Source organism: Haematobia irritans, chromosome 3 (assembly GCF_050003625.1).
Source record: "Haematobia irritans isolate KBUSLIRL chromosome 3, ASM5000362v1, whole genome shotgun sequence".
In the NCBI taxonomy this organism is placed as follows: Eukaryota; Metazoa; Arthropoda; class Insecta; order Diptera; family Muscidae; genus Haematobia; species Haematobia irritans.
In genome coordinates, this window is record NC_134399.1 from 65,220,291 (window position 1) to 65,234,012 (window position 13,722).

At 34.7% G+C, this 13,722-nt stretch overlaps 1 long non-coding RNA gene and 1 other non-coding gene across 2 annotated transcripts; both read right to left on the reverse strand.

The window, feature by feature from the left end:
* Nucleotides 1-5,633: 5,633 nt before the first annotated feature.
* On the reverse strand, nt 5,634-5,715 carry TRNAS-UGA (transfer RNA serine (anticodon UGA)). The gene has a single exon. It is a non-coding gene; the product is annotated as a tRNA-Ser (tRNA).
* A 2,467-nt stretch (nt 5,716-8,182) lies between these two features.
* Nucleotides 8,183-8,773, reverse strand: LOC142230311 (uncharacterized). The gene is made up of 3 exons (XR_012720644.1): nt 8,698-8,773; nt 8,538-8,630; nt 8,183-8,467 (listed from the first exon to the last, which is right to left on the reverse strand). It is a non-coding gene; the product is annotated as an uncharacterized LOC142230311 (long non-coding RNA).
* Nucleotides 8,774-13,722: the final 4,949 nt, after the last annotated feature.

Consider the following 13,722-nt stretch of genomic DNA (forward strand, 5'->3'; position numbering starts at 1 on the left):
TTTACTTTTTGAAGATAATTTCATTTAAATGTTGACCGCGGCTGCGTCTTAGGTGGTCCATTCGGAAAGTCCAATTTTGGGCAACTTTTTCGAGCATTTCGGCCGGAATAGCCCGAATTTCTTCGGAAATGTTGTCTTCCAAAGCTGGAATAGTTGCTGGCTTATTTCTGTAGACTTTAGACTTGACGTAGCCCCACAAAAAATAGTCTAAAGGCGTCAAATCGCATGATCTTGGTGGCCAACTTACCGGTCCATTTCTTGAGATGAATTGTTCTCCGAAGTTTTCCCTCAAAATGGCCATAGAATCGCGAGCTGTGTGGCATGTAGCGCCATCTTGTTGAAACCACATGTCAACCAAGTTCAGTTCTTCCATTTTTGGCAACAAAAAGTTTGTTAGCATCGAACGATAGCGATCGCCATTCACCGTAACGTTGCGTCCAACAGCATCTTTGAAAAAATACGGTCCAATGATTCCACCAGCGTACAAACCACACCAAACAGTGCATTTTTCGGGATGCATGGGCAGTTCTTGAACGGCTTCTGGTTGCTCTTCACTCCAAATGCGGCAATTTTGCTTATTTACGTAGCCATTCAACCAGAAATGAGCCTCATCGCTGAACAAAATTTGTCGATAAAAAAGCGGATTTTCTGCCACTGATTTTGGTAATAAAATTCAATGATTTGCAAGCGTTGCTCGTTAGTAAGTCTATTCATGATGAAATGTCAAAGCATACTGAGCATCTTTCTCTTTGACACCATGTCTGAAATCCCACGTGATCTGTCAAATACTAATGCATGAAAATCCTATCCTCAAAAGAATCACCCTTTATAAAAAATTTTGTCAAAATTTTATTTCTATAAAAAATTTTGTAAAAATTTTATTTCTATAGAAAATTTTGTCAAAATTTTATTTCTATAGAAAATTTTGTAAAAATTTTATTTCTATAGAAAATTTTGTCAAAATTTTATGTCTATATTAATTTTTTTCCAAATTTTACTTCTATAGAAAATGTTGTCAAAATTTTATTTCTATAGAAACTTTAAACTTAATTATATACGTATTTAATATATACCACATAGTCCACGTATGGAATATGTGGTATATTACAGTGTTAGGAAGTTTTAAGATACCTTGCCATCGGCAAGTGTTACCGCAACCCAAGTAATTCGATTGTGGATGACAGTCTTCAGTAGAAGTTTCTACGCAATCCATGGTGGAGGGTACATAAGCTTCGGCCTGGCCGAACTTATGGCCGTACATACTTGTTTTGTTTCAAATAAAAAACAGAGTAAGAATTCATAAAATGGTACAAATCATTTAAATTTTGTCGAAAAAAAATGCTGAATCCAATCTGAGAAAATTGTGCATTTTTGAAAATATTTGAGGTCAAACGTTTCCGACAAGCGTTAGAATCCATTAAAAATTATAAAACATTATAAAAATTATTTATTTGACAAAATATCACAGAATTTTTTTATTTACATCCAAAACATTGAATTCGGATCACACCTAAAGAAGTGATGCAAAATCAGTGGAACGACTGTTGAAAGGGAGGACTTCCGTCCTGTGACAAGCCCATGTTAAATTCATCGCTTCTGCGTCAATTTTGCCCCACTTCCGGATCCAAAATTCTTTTTGGATCATTACATTTTGGCGACGCTTTTTTTGCTAGGAAGTTCAAGTCTTTCGTTAGCAATTACGCTATAGCCTTCCATAACGATGCAATAATTAGTTCAGAATCGTTTTTTTTTTTTCTGCCTACAGGTCAAATTCTATGATCAGTAAAATTAAGGTCCATTTGTCACCCAAACCACTGTCTCACCTAGAATGGAAAACAATTACAGATGTTGATGTTAAAGTTGCCGATGCAACTATTTTGTGATGTTGCATGCAACATGTGGCCAATTGTAAGCTATACAAAACACAGGCTGACGTTAATTAGTAAATTGAAATAAAACGCAAAATACCCCAATGAAGTATTGACTTCAATGGACCAGAAGACCACCTCTACTAAAGATCACCACTGCTCCCGCAGCCACCCAATCAATTCACATGAGTGGTCCAACCTAGTGGAATCGGTCGCCAGCCAGCTAACAAGATCCTCCACTACACCAAGCATATAGAATCTCTAGGCCATGGAGAATAACTGAAGAAATGGCATGTGAACAATATGTCATGGCGTCTGGTTTGGCCACTGTTTTAGTGGCTGTTTAAAATGACTTTAACAACGTCCTTTGATTTGAGCCGCCTCGAAATGTTAACCCTCCTAGAAGGAATAGTTAGTGAAGGTGGTTTAGTTAAATTACACGCAAAAAATGAATTTCCTTTGTGGGGAATGAGGATTTTTATTGTTGTTCTTCGGGCTAAACAAACATCGTTGGGGACAAACGTGGCAACGATTAACGTTTATTTTCTTTTTAAGTGGCAATTTCATCCATAAAAGAGAACTTAATTGATTTAAAATTTCGTTTCGATAGAAAAGAATTATTTTTTTGTGTGTATTTTTTAGAGTTGTGGTCTTTATTCGCTTCGATGTTCGATAGTCATTTTGTATAATGGTGGCGAGGGGTGTTGTAATATTCCTCTTGGTTAGGTTACTGATGCTACTCCTTCCTATCCATATCCCATGCTTCTACGCGCAATTAATTTGTATCGGTGTTCAATTAATTGTATCTCTGTCGGCCGCAATTTTCGATTTATTCTTTTGATCAATTCTTTATTTAACAGCCGATTCTATTGATTTTAAGATTAAACATAACTATTTGTTGTACTTCGTCTTCTTCTTATTTTTCTTGTGACTTCACTGATTACGATCATGTTATAATTGTTGATATTCCGATAGCATTTAGCCCATGGGAATGTTGCAAATTCACTAATATTGGGTGGTCTGATCTTTGATGAGAGATAAAGGAAATGTCATGAGCGAGCATGGACATAGTTTTTTTCTAAAATTTGTTCTCGGTATTGTTCAAACCTTGTGGTTCAAAAATTATGAATTAATAATTTCATAAATCAATAGTAAACATTTCAAAAATTTCTTTAATTTAGACAAAATTATCAGTTTAATATCGAAATTATTCTCAATTTGATAAACAAAAAAAAAACAAGTATATACGGCTGTAAGTTCGGCCAGGCCGAAGGGAGGGTACACCATGGATTGCGTAGAAACTTCTACGAAAGACTGTCATACACAATCGAAATACTTGGTTTGTTGTATCTTAAAACTTCTTAACATCGTTTTCTAAATTGTGAGTTAGTCCATACGTGGTATATATTAGACAAAAAAGTTATGTATAGTTAAGTCTACAAATAATTACGAATCGATATGGACTTTTTGCACGGTACGTAGAGAGCCAGAATTGAAATATGGGGGTCACTTATATGGGGGCTATATACAATTATGAATTTGATATGGACCAATTTTTGTGTGATTGGAAATCGATTTATCTGAGGGATATATATAACTATATACCGATATGGACCTAGTTAGGCATAGTTGTTAATAGAGGTGTGCACGTGAGTAATAGTTTACTCACGCTCACGCACACTCACGACTGAAAAATCATACTCACGCACGATATTTTTTAGTAGGACTCACGCTCACGTGACTCACGATTCACGCACGAATCACGAAAATTTTCGTGGTTCACGACAATTTCGTGTCACGTGCACACCTCTAGTTGTTAATGGCCATATACTAGCACAATGTACCAAATTTAAACTCACTCGGATGAAATTTGCTCCTCCAATAGGCTCCAAAACCAAATCTCGGGATCGGTTTATATGGGGCTATATATGATTATAGACTGATATGGACCACTTTTGCAATTGTTGTTAAATATCATATACGATCACCACGTACCAAATTTCAAACAGATCGGATGCATTTTGCTTCTCCAAAAGGCATCGGAGGTCAAATCTGGGGATCGGTTTATATGGGAGCTATATATAATTATGGGCTGATAGGAAGCAATTCCTGCATGGTTGTTGGATACCATATACTAACATCACGTACGAAATTTCAACCGAATGGGAAGAATTTTGATCTTCCAAGAGGCTCTGGAGGTCAAATCTGGGGATCGGTTTATATGGGGCCTATATATAATTATGGACCGATTTCGACCAATTTTTGCATGGGAGTTTGAGGCCATATATTAACACCACGTACCAAATTTCAACTGAATCAGATGAATTTTGGTCTTCCAAGAGGCTCCGCTGGTCAAATCTGGTGATCGGTTTATATGGGGGCTATATATAATTATGGACCGATGTGGACCAATTTTTGCATGGTTGTTAGAGACCATATACTAACGCCATGTACCAAATTTCAGCTGGATCAGATGAAATTTGATTCTCTTAGAGGCCTCGCAAGCCAAATCGGGGGATCGGTTTATATGGGGGCTATATATAATTATGAACCGATGTGGACCAATTTGTGCATGGTTGTTAGAGACCATTTACTAACAACATGTACCAAATTTCAGCCGGATCGGATGAAATTTGCTTCTCTTAGAGGCCTCGCAAGCCAAATCGGGGGATCGGTTTATATGGGGGCTATATATAATTATGGACCGATGTGGACCAATTTTTGCATGGTTGTTAGAAACCATATACTAACACCATGTACCAAATTTCAGCTGGATCGGATGAAATTTGCTTCTCTTAGAGACCTCGCAAGCCAAATCGGGGGATCGGTTTATATGGGGCCTATATATAATTATGGACCGATGTGGACCAATTTTTGCATGGTTGTTAGAAACCATATACTAACACCATGTACCAAATTTCAGCCGGATCGGATGAAATTTGCTTCTCTTAGAGACCTCGCAAGCCAAATCGGGGGATCGGTTTATATGGGGGCTATATATAATTATGGACCGATGTGGACCAATTTTTGCATGGTTGTTAGAAACCATATACTAACACCATGTACCAAATTTCAGCCGGATCGGATGAAATTTGCTTCTCTTAGAGGCCTCGCAAGTCAAATCGGGGGATCGGTTCATATGGGGGCTATATATAATTATGGACCGATGTGGACCAATTTTTGCATGGTAGTTAGAGACCATATACTAACACCATGTACCAAATTTCAGCCGGATCGGATGAAATTTGCTTCTCTTAGAGGCCTCGCAAACCAAATTTGGGGGTCCGTTTATATGGGGGCTATACGTAAAAGCGTGATTTCAACAGACGGACGGACGGACAGACATGCTCAGATCGATTCAGAATTTCACCACGACCCAGAATATATATACTTTATGGGGTCTTAGAGCAATATTTCGATGTGTTACAAACGGAATGACAAAGTTAACATACCCCCCATCCTATGGTGGAGGGTATAAAAAAAATCGCAAGGTATTTCCACCGCTACAGAATGGTGGTATAATAAGTTAACACATCGAAATATGACAAGCCCATGTTAAATTCATCTCTCCTGCGCCAATTTTATACTACTTTCGGATCCAAACAAGAATTTCACTACTTTTTCAGCGACGTTGTTGTTGCTGGGATGTTTGTAACGAACGAACATTTGGCAAAGGTTAAAGTTACATTTGACTAATTAATCTGACACTATCTATTTCATTTATTTTCAACCAAAAGAACCAATATTATTTTTGGAAAAAAAATCCGCTGCGGACAGGATTCGAACCTGTGCGGGTAGAACCCAATGGATTTCAAGTCCATCTCCTTAACCACTCGGACACCGCAGCTCTTGTTCGCCCAATGCTTAATTTTAGTTTTCTATACGATCGCCATAAACTGGTTACTGATTACCCGTGAAAAAAAAAAACAAACAATGATATAAACAAATCTCTTACTCTTCACAATAACACAAACTCTGAACCACAAACAAAACGAGTGCCTAAAAAAAATCGAAAAGAGTCGAACAAAGAGGTCATTCTTTACTATGACACTCGAACACTAACAACAACAATACCAATGGCATGTGACTGTCTCGGTGATAAATAGTTTCAACCAACACACAAACAACACCAACAACAACAAGCGTATGAGTCACCATCTAAGAAATGTGAGAGTCTACGCAATGAAGCTTCGTGATAAGGGTGTTGGGTTGACATTAGAAATCAATGAAATCGAATTGTGTATTTGTGGCGATTACATATTAATTTGACACAATCAAATAATGGGGTAGGCTGTCCTAATACATAATAGGGTGGTATGCATTTTTGAAATGAATGGTCTGGAAAAATTGAGTATGCAGACAAAAATTTTCTGACACAAAGTGGAACAAATTCAAAGCAACTTTTTATAGGAAAATTTAAAAAAAAATCAACGAAAATCAATTAAAAATGTGTGGCACATAACGCAATCAAATTATTCTTTCTTCCAAACGATATTTCAGACACACAACCATAAGTATAAACTTTGTGGGTTAAACGTTGACTGTTTTACAGGATGTGAAAACAATTTAATAAAGATTTACTAAAAACCACATTATTTTTAATTTTCTTTCCTCCTAATATATTTAGTTTTAAACACTTTTTTCTCTAAAACATAAATCTAGACGCAAATATTAAATTTTATAAATGTACAAATTTTTTCCGTTTATCCAGACTGAAAATCGAACCGCGGAGCATAGAGTTTCTGGTAAGCAAAAGCACATTCCAACGCATGCGGGCTAGCAGTTCTATTTATAGACCAGATTATTGGGCGCACACAAACTGATTTACTGCCTATTCGTGGAATTTCCGTTCGCCTCGAGGCGAACGAAACGTCAAGAATCACACGTTGATATCTCGAAAAGTATAGTCTGTAGAATCGCAATTTTCGGTATTCGATAGTAAATCATATAGAATGAGTTCATGGCAAAATTTGAGCTTTTTTAGCAAATATATCTAAAGTTATTGTAGTTTCATTCTAGACGAACGATTCGTCTGGGGACGATTTTGGGTTTCATGAACAGGCAGTTAAACCATAGACCAATTAAAATAGAGACATATGTTACCTTGATAATTCACCTTGGTTTTGTTTATTTGCAGAGCGCAGTCATTCCACTCAATTGTGCAGTCAAGTGACTCAATTTCTTTTTGAAAAACGAGAATTACCGTACAACTCAGTCAATTTGCATTACAAAAAGGTGTGGATGGATAGGATTTTATAAGCTTTTACAATATTTGGTCTTTCGGCAAGAGAACAAAGGAAAGAAAACAAAAATAAAGCCAAATTAAAAAATCACTCAATTGCAGACCAAAAAGAGCCCTATTCGGTGTGCAGACAAACTACAGCGCTGTGAATTCACTTGAGATGTCTTATATTTAATTGGTCTATGGTTAAACTAGCTGCACTGCCGTCAAATGCGTAGCTTGTATAGACTAACTAATATAACATTTAGAAAAATTTATGAAATCTTTATTTGAACCGATAATACACTGACCGTATTATCGATTCAAATAAAGATTTAATTTAATTTTTGAAGAATATTTACCGTGACTTCACCTCAAATGTTCCATCGGCTTAGTTCAATTTTGGCATACTCTTTCCAACATTTCGGTCGGTATCTCACGAATAATGCTTCAATGGTGTCTACCAATGAGTTAATTGGTGCAAGCTTGTCTGTATAGACAAGCTCTCCTCGCCAACTGCTTGAAATCACATATCATGCAAGTCAAGCCATTGCATTTTGCGCAAAGATAAGATGGATATTATCTCACGAATCATCTTTGAAAAAGTACGTCCAATGATGTCATCAGAATTTTTATTCTTATTGGTAATAGAATTCTAAAAATAAAAATTAAGAAATATGTGCTCGTGATTTACTGGAAAGGTGTGTTATACACCGAAAAAAAAGTTTACTATTGTTTACGAAAAATGAACTAACCCATAGTAAGAATGACCATGATTTGGCGCCAAAGATTTTTTTCATCTAGATAAGTTCATGATTTTCTTATAAATAAGTTTATGTATTGCATCGTATTTTAGTTCATTCTTACTACGCTGAGGGAAGAATGTACTTACACTCATTCAAAATATTCCTGCTATCCGGAAAAATGAACACGTTTTTGGGAATCCTATATTTAGAAATTGGTTTCAAATAAACTATTTATCAGTATAATTTTCAAAGAAGTAAATAAATTGAGGAATTAAAGGTACAACAAGCCTGTATACAACTAAGAAATTTTTCGTACAATATAAGACAATTTTTCATAACTACCAGTATTTTATTTCAAAAAATTATTATTATATTACATAAAACTATGGCTTATGATATACAATAAAAGAAATGTTTTTATTTGTATGCTGTATGTTGTTACTTTTCGATAGTTAGTAATTGCTTCTTCAAAAGAGTAATATTCTATGTTAGTAGAATGAAACTAATTAATATCAATTTCCATTTTCTATCCATATGAAAGATATATGCCATAAGTTGCTATTTTCATTTCATTTTTGTCCAATTTCACCGATTTCGCTAGTTTTTGTTGTGTGGATTTGCGTCATAAGCCTCTGAAGTTAAAAAGGTATATGAAATATAAAAATATTATCAAATTCTATGGTATTTTGATCTTTAACTTACAAGAGAATTTTCTTAGAGCCAATTGGGATATCAGCTTAGTTAGCATTAAACAGTAAGAAGATTCCAAAAAATACCATTAGATTTGCTGTCATCCTGCAAATGAAAATTATTTTTAATAAATAGAAATTTTGGCTTTATTACAAATGGACGAAAAACATACCACATTGAAAAAAATCATCCAATTACTACATTAGTGGAATCATATCCATGCACAAATGGGACATTTTTGAAATCCTTCTCAGAATATAAATGAAATAAAAATATTATAAAATTAGATATAATTTCCACTTGTCAATATAGCATTTAGTATTTATGGTGGATATTAAGTTCGAGTTTAGTGGCTAAAATCCCAATTTTTCATGATTAGTTTTCTTTAGAAATACATGGGAACAAAATTGAACCGTTTTTGTGTTCATTTAAAATTTATATCAAATTTTTAGTAATTTGAGGTTGCTGAATCCAAATTTACACTTGTTTTTTTAAGAGCTCGACTTTTTGAGATATACGGTTATGTTCAAAATTAAGGCACTTCCGCTATATATATTGGAATAACTTGAAAACAATTCATCATCTTAAATTAAAAAACAGCGTTCTACATAAGCTTAAAAACGATTTTCTGTTCTTAATCGTGTAATCCATTTAAAGAATATAAACTTTATAAAAAACTTGTTTCGAGCTATTCTCCATCAAGTTATATTTAAATTTGCATCGAAGGCGTATAATTGTATACTTTTCTTACTGATTTATTTCTGATTTTAGCACCTAAACTCGAACTTAGTACACACCTTAAGGACTCGCTATAACATAAAAATATAGACTCAAAAAATTGTACTGTGATCCAGATGTAGAGTAAATATAGATCATTTTATTACTACTCATTATGAATATTTTTATGTAAACCAATTTAAAACCGCACTAATTTTAAATTATTAATAGAAATATACAGTTTCTTAATATGTGATTTATTTTAGAGTTATTTATTTTTTATCAATATAAAGTGTTTTTGTTTTCTCTAACATCACACCATTCACTTATCAGTTTCTAAAATGTTTTTATTAATAAACACAAATACCGCACGCAAGCGCACCACGTGTGCGCTTCATAAATGCATCTACAGAACTGAATGCACCAATAAAACTCAAAGACACAAATAGTCATAAAGGACACATATGTAAAGAAAAACAACTCCACACACACATGATCCCTTTCTGATCTCGCTATTGCAACAAAGCAACTATCACCACAAAAGATACCAACAACACACATTCCATAACATCATCGCAATAACAAACACAAACAAAAAAAAAAAGATGATGCAATAATTTCATAATTTCTTCTCACTTCAATTTCCAGTATCACGTTTATTGATTAGTTGGTATTCTATCTATAGGATAAGGTAAAATATATTCAAAATTTACGAGGAATCCATAAAAAATTATATACACCCGTCAAGGATTAAATTAACTACTTTTTATTCTACTTTATCTAAAATTTTCAATGTGAGGAAATATACTCCAACTTATAGTAAAATCCGAAATAAGCTGTAGGAAGCCGCCATACGAATCGGTACTGTGGTTAAGTTAATTTTTACTACAAAAATTTTTTTCCATACAAAAATTTTTCTTAGTAAATTGTCCACATTTCGTAGTAAGATTTTTATATTTCCTATGTCTTTTTATAATACAATCAACGATGCATTAACTATTGTATTGGAAATTTATTTAAGGAAAAATCCGTCCCATTTCGTAGTTAGTGAACTAAAAAACATTTACTGAATTTTTATAAGTTTTCCTTTAGCTAAGTTAATTTTCGCAGTGGTTACGAAAAATGAACTATATTACAGTAAATTTTTTGAACTATGTGGAAGTTAAACTGGTCCTAAAATTAACAAGACACCTTTTTTTCTGTGTAATAATAAAAATAAATTTATTATTATTGGATGTTGATGTTTCACTATATGTTAGGTTAGGTTAAAGTGGCAGCCCGATTAAATTTCAGGCTCACTTAGACTATTCAGTCCATTGTGATACCATATTTTAATTAAAATTTTTTATTTAAAAAGGTAACTATTTTCAATTACTTTCTGAATTGGTTTAGAGTTTTTATTTGGATTAAGAAATGTTCATCACTTTTTTTAACTGACTTAGTCTTCCGAATTTGATTAAAAAGTTAATTGTATCAATTAATTTTTTAATTAAAAATTTTAAAATTTTCAATCATTGACTTAATTAACTTTATGTTCTATCTTGATTAAAAAGTTAATTGTATCAATTAATTTATTAATTGAAAAAATATTCAACTTCAATTAACTTTTTAATTGGAAATATTTTGGTGATATTTTTTTCTGTGTAGGCAGCGACCCGTTATAGCAGATATCAGGAGTGATATCTGACGTCTCGAGAACACTAGCATATCTAGTGTGCGGTTTAAGTTTAAATGGGGCCATATTTGCTTGGTGTCGTTACAGCCCTTGCTATTCTCCCATCGAACATTTGCCATCATAACAGCCTTCTCACGCAGTAAGAGCTTGCAGGTGGCCAGAGGCATACCAACAGATTCTAGTTCCCCTGGAATATGTAAGGTAGTTCCTAGCCTTGCTAACACATCTGCTTCGCAGTCCCCCGGTATGTTCCTATGGCCAGGCACCCATATTAGGTGAATATTGTACTGCTCAGCCATCTCGTTGAGAGATTTGCGGCAGTCTATGGCCGTTTTCGAGTTAAGGAACACAGAGTCCAAGGATTTTATTGCAGGTTGACTGTCGGAGTATATATTAATGCCAAAATTTGTTGGATCATTACTTCTCAGCCAATTCACCATCTCTCTTATTGCCAATATTTCAGCCTGAAAAACACTACAGTGATTAGGTAATCTTTTCGTTATTCGAATTTCCAGATCTTTAGAATATACTCCAAACCCCACTTGTCCATTCAATTTGGAGCCATCAGTATAGAAATCTATATATCTTTTATTCCCCGGGGTCTGTGTACACCACGCCTCACTGTTGGGAATTAGAGTTTCAAACTTTTTGTCGAAAAGTGGTTTTGTAGGGTGTAATCCACTACGTTAGGTACATCTAGCATTACTTTGAGGACCGAACTATGACTGTACATTTTTCCGACCACAGCAATAGCTCGCGCAACCGCACAGCCGTTGTTGCAGCTGACTGTTTGGCCAAAATGTCTAAAGGCAATAGATGTAGCATGACATTAAGGGAGTATGTTCCTGTCTTACTAAACAAGTCGGTTTCTGAAGTGCCGGCCACCACACTACAACACCATATAGCATTATAGGTCTAACTACTTCCGTGTATAGCCAATGCACAATTTTTGGTTTTAGTCCCCACTTTTTCCCTATTGCCTTTTTGCACGAGTACAAAGCTACCGTGGCTTTTCTCGCCCTCTCTTCAATATTAAGCCTAAAATTCAGCTTCCTGTCCAAAATAACGCCAAGGTATTTTGCACACTCACCAATGGGAATTTCAGTACCCCCTAAGGAAATGGACCTAACCGTGGGAGTTTTGCGATCTTTGCAGTACATGACTAGTTCTGTCTTTGCTGGATTTACCCCAAGACCATTATCTTTCGTCCATTTCTCAGTCATCCGGAGGGCCCCCCTGAATAATATCTCTGATTGTGGATGGGAATTTTCCCCTGACTGCTAGAGCCACATCATCTGCGTATGCCACCACATTTATCTTTTCTTTTTCTGGGGAAACCAGAAGGTTGTTTATAGCAACATTCCAAAGAAGAGATGATAGAACTCCTCCTTGGGGAGTGCCTCTGTTCACATACCTTTGTATGTTTGCTTGCCGTGTGGCTGAAATACGTCTCTTTATTAGAAGTTCGTCTAACAGCCTAAGTATACCTGGATCAACATTCAGAGTTGTCAGTCCATTTAATATCGAGCTCGGATGGACATTATTGAACGCCTCTTCGATGTCTAGAAACGCCACGATTTTGTATTCTTTGACAGATAGTGAGCTTTCAATAAAGCTGACTAGTTCATGCAATGCGGTCTCAGTAGACCTGTCCTTCGAGTATACATGCTGTCGTTTCGAGAGCAAACTTGAATCCACGCTAGTTCTAAGATACATGTCTATCATCCTCTCCAGGGTCTTAAGTAGGAATGAGGATAAGCTGATTTGTCGGAAATCCTTCGCACTCGAGTGAGAGGCTTTTCCTGCTTTAGGTATGAAGACGACTTTTGTTTCCCTCCACTTTTCTGGAATATATGCTAAGTTTACACATCGTTTATATTTCACCGTCCACCAGGGGATAGTCCTTTCAGCCACTGCTTGTAATTCCGCCGGAGTAATTCCATCAGGTCCGGGGGATTTGAATGGTCCAAAGCTATTTAAAGCCCATTTTATTCTAGATTCCGACACAATTTCCTCGATAGGAAATGACCAATTCAAAATATTTCCTGATACCCTTTTGATAATTATGTGCAAAAATGGAAAAAAACTTGTAAAGCCCTTTTAATATTATACAACAATTTCATATTTCCATTCAAAATGAGGAAATGTTTACTAAACATAAAAAAACTAAACAAGTATATACGGCCGTAAGTTCGGCCAGGCCGAAGCTTATGTACCCTCCATCATGGATTGCGTAGAAACTTCTTCTAAACACTGTCATCCAGAATCGAATTACTTAAGTTGCGGAACGCTTGCCGATGGCAAGGTATCTTAAAACCTCCTAACACCATCTTCTAAATTGTATGTAAGTCCATACGTGGTATATATTAAATCAAAAAAGATCGATCCAATAAGTATATAATTCAGTTTGACAAAGTAGACATAAAATTTTGACAAAATTTTCTACAGAAAAAAATTTTAACAAAATTTTCTATAGAAATAAAATTTTCAAAAAATTTTCTATAGAAATAACAATTTTGACAAAATTTTCTATAGAAAGAAAATTTTGACAAAAATTTCTACAGAAATAAAATTTTAACAAAATTTTCTATAGAAATAAAATCTTGGTAGATTATTTTTGGCTCGAGTGGCAACCATGATTATGAACCGAATAAAATTTGAACAAAATTTTCTATAAAAATAAAATTTTGACAAAATTTTCTATAGAAATAAAATTTTGACAATGATGAAAATTTTATTATGAACCGAATAAAATTTTAACAAAATTTTCTCTAGAAATAAAATTTTGACAAAATTTTCTATAGA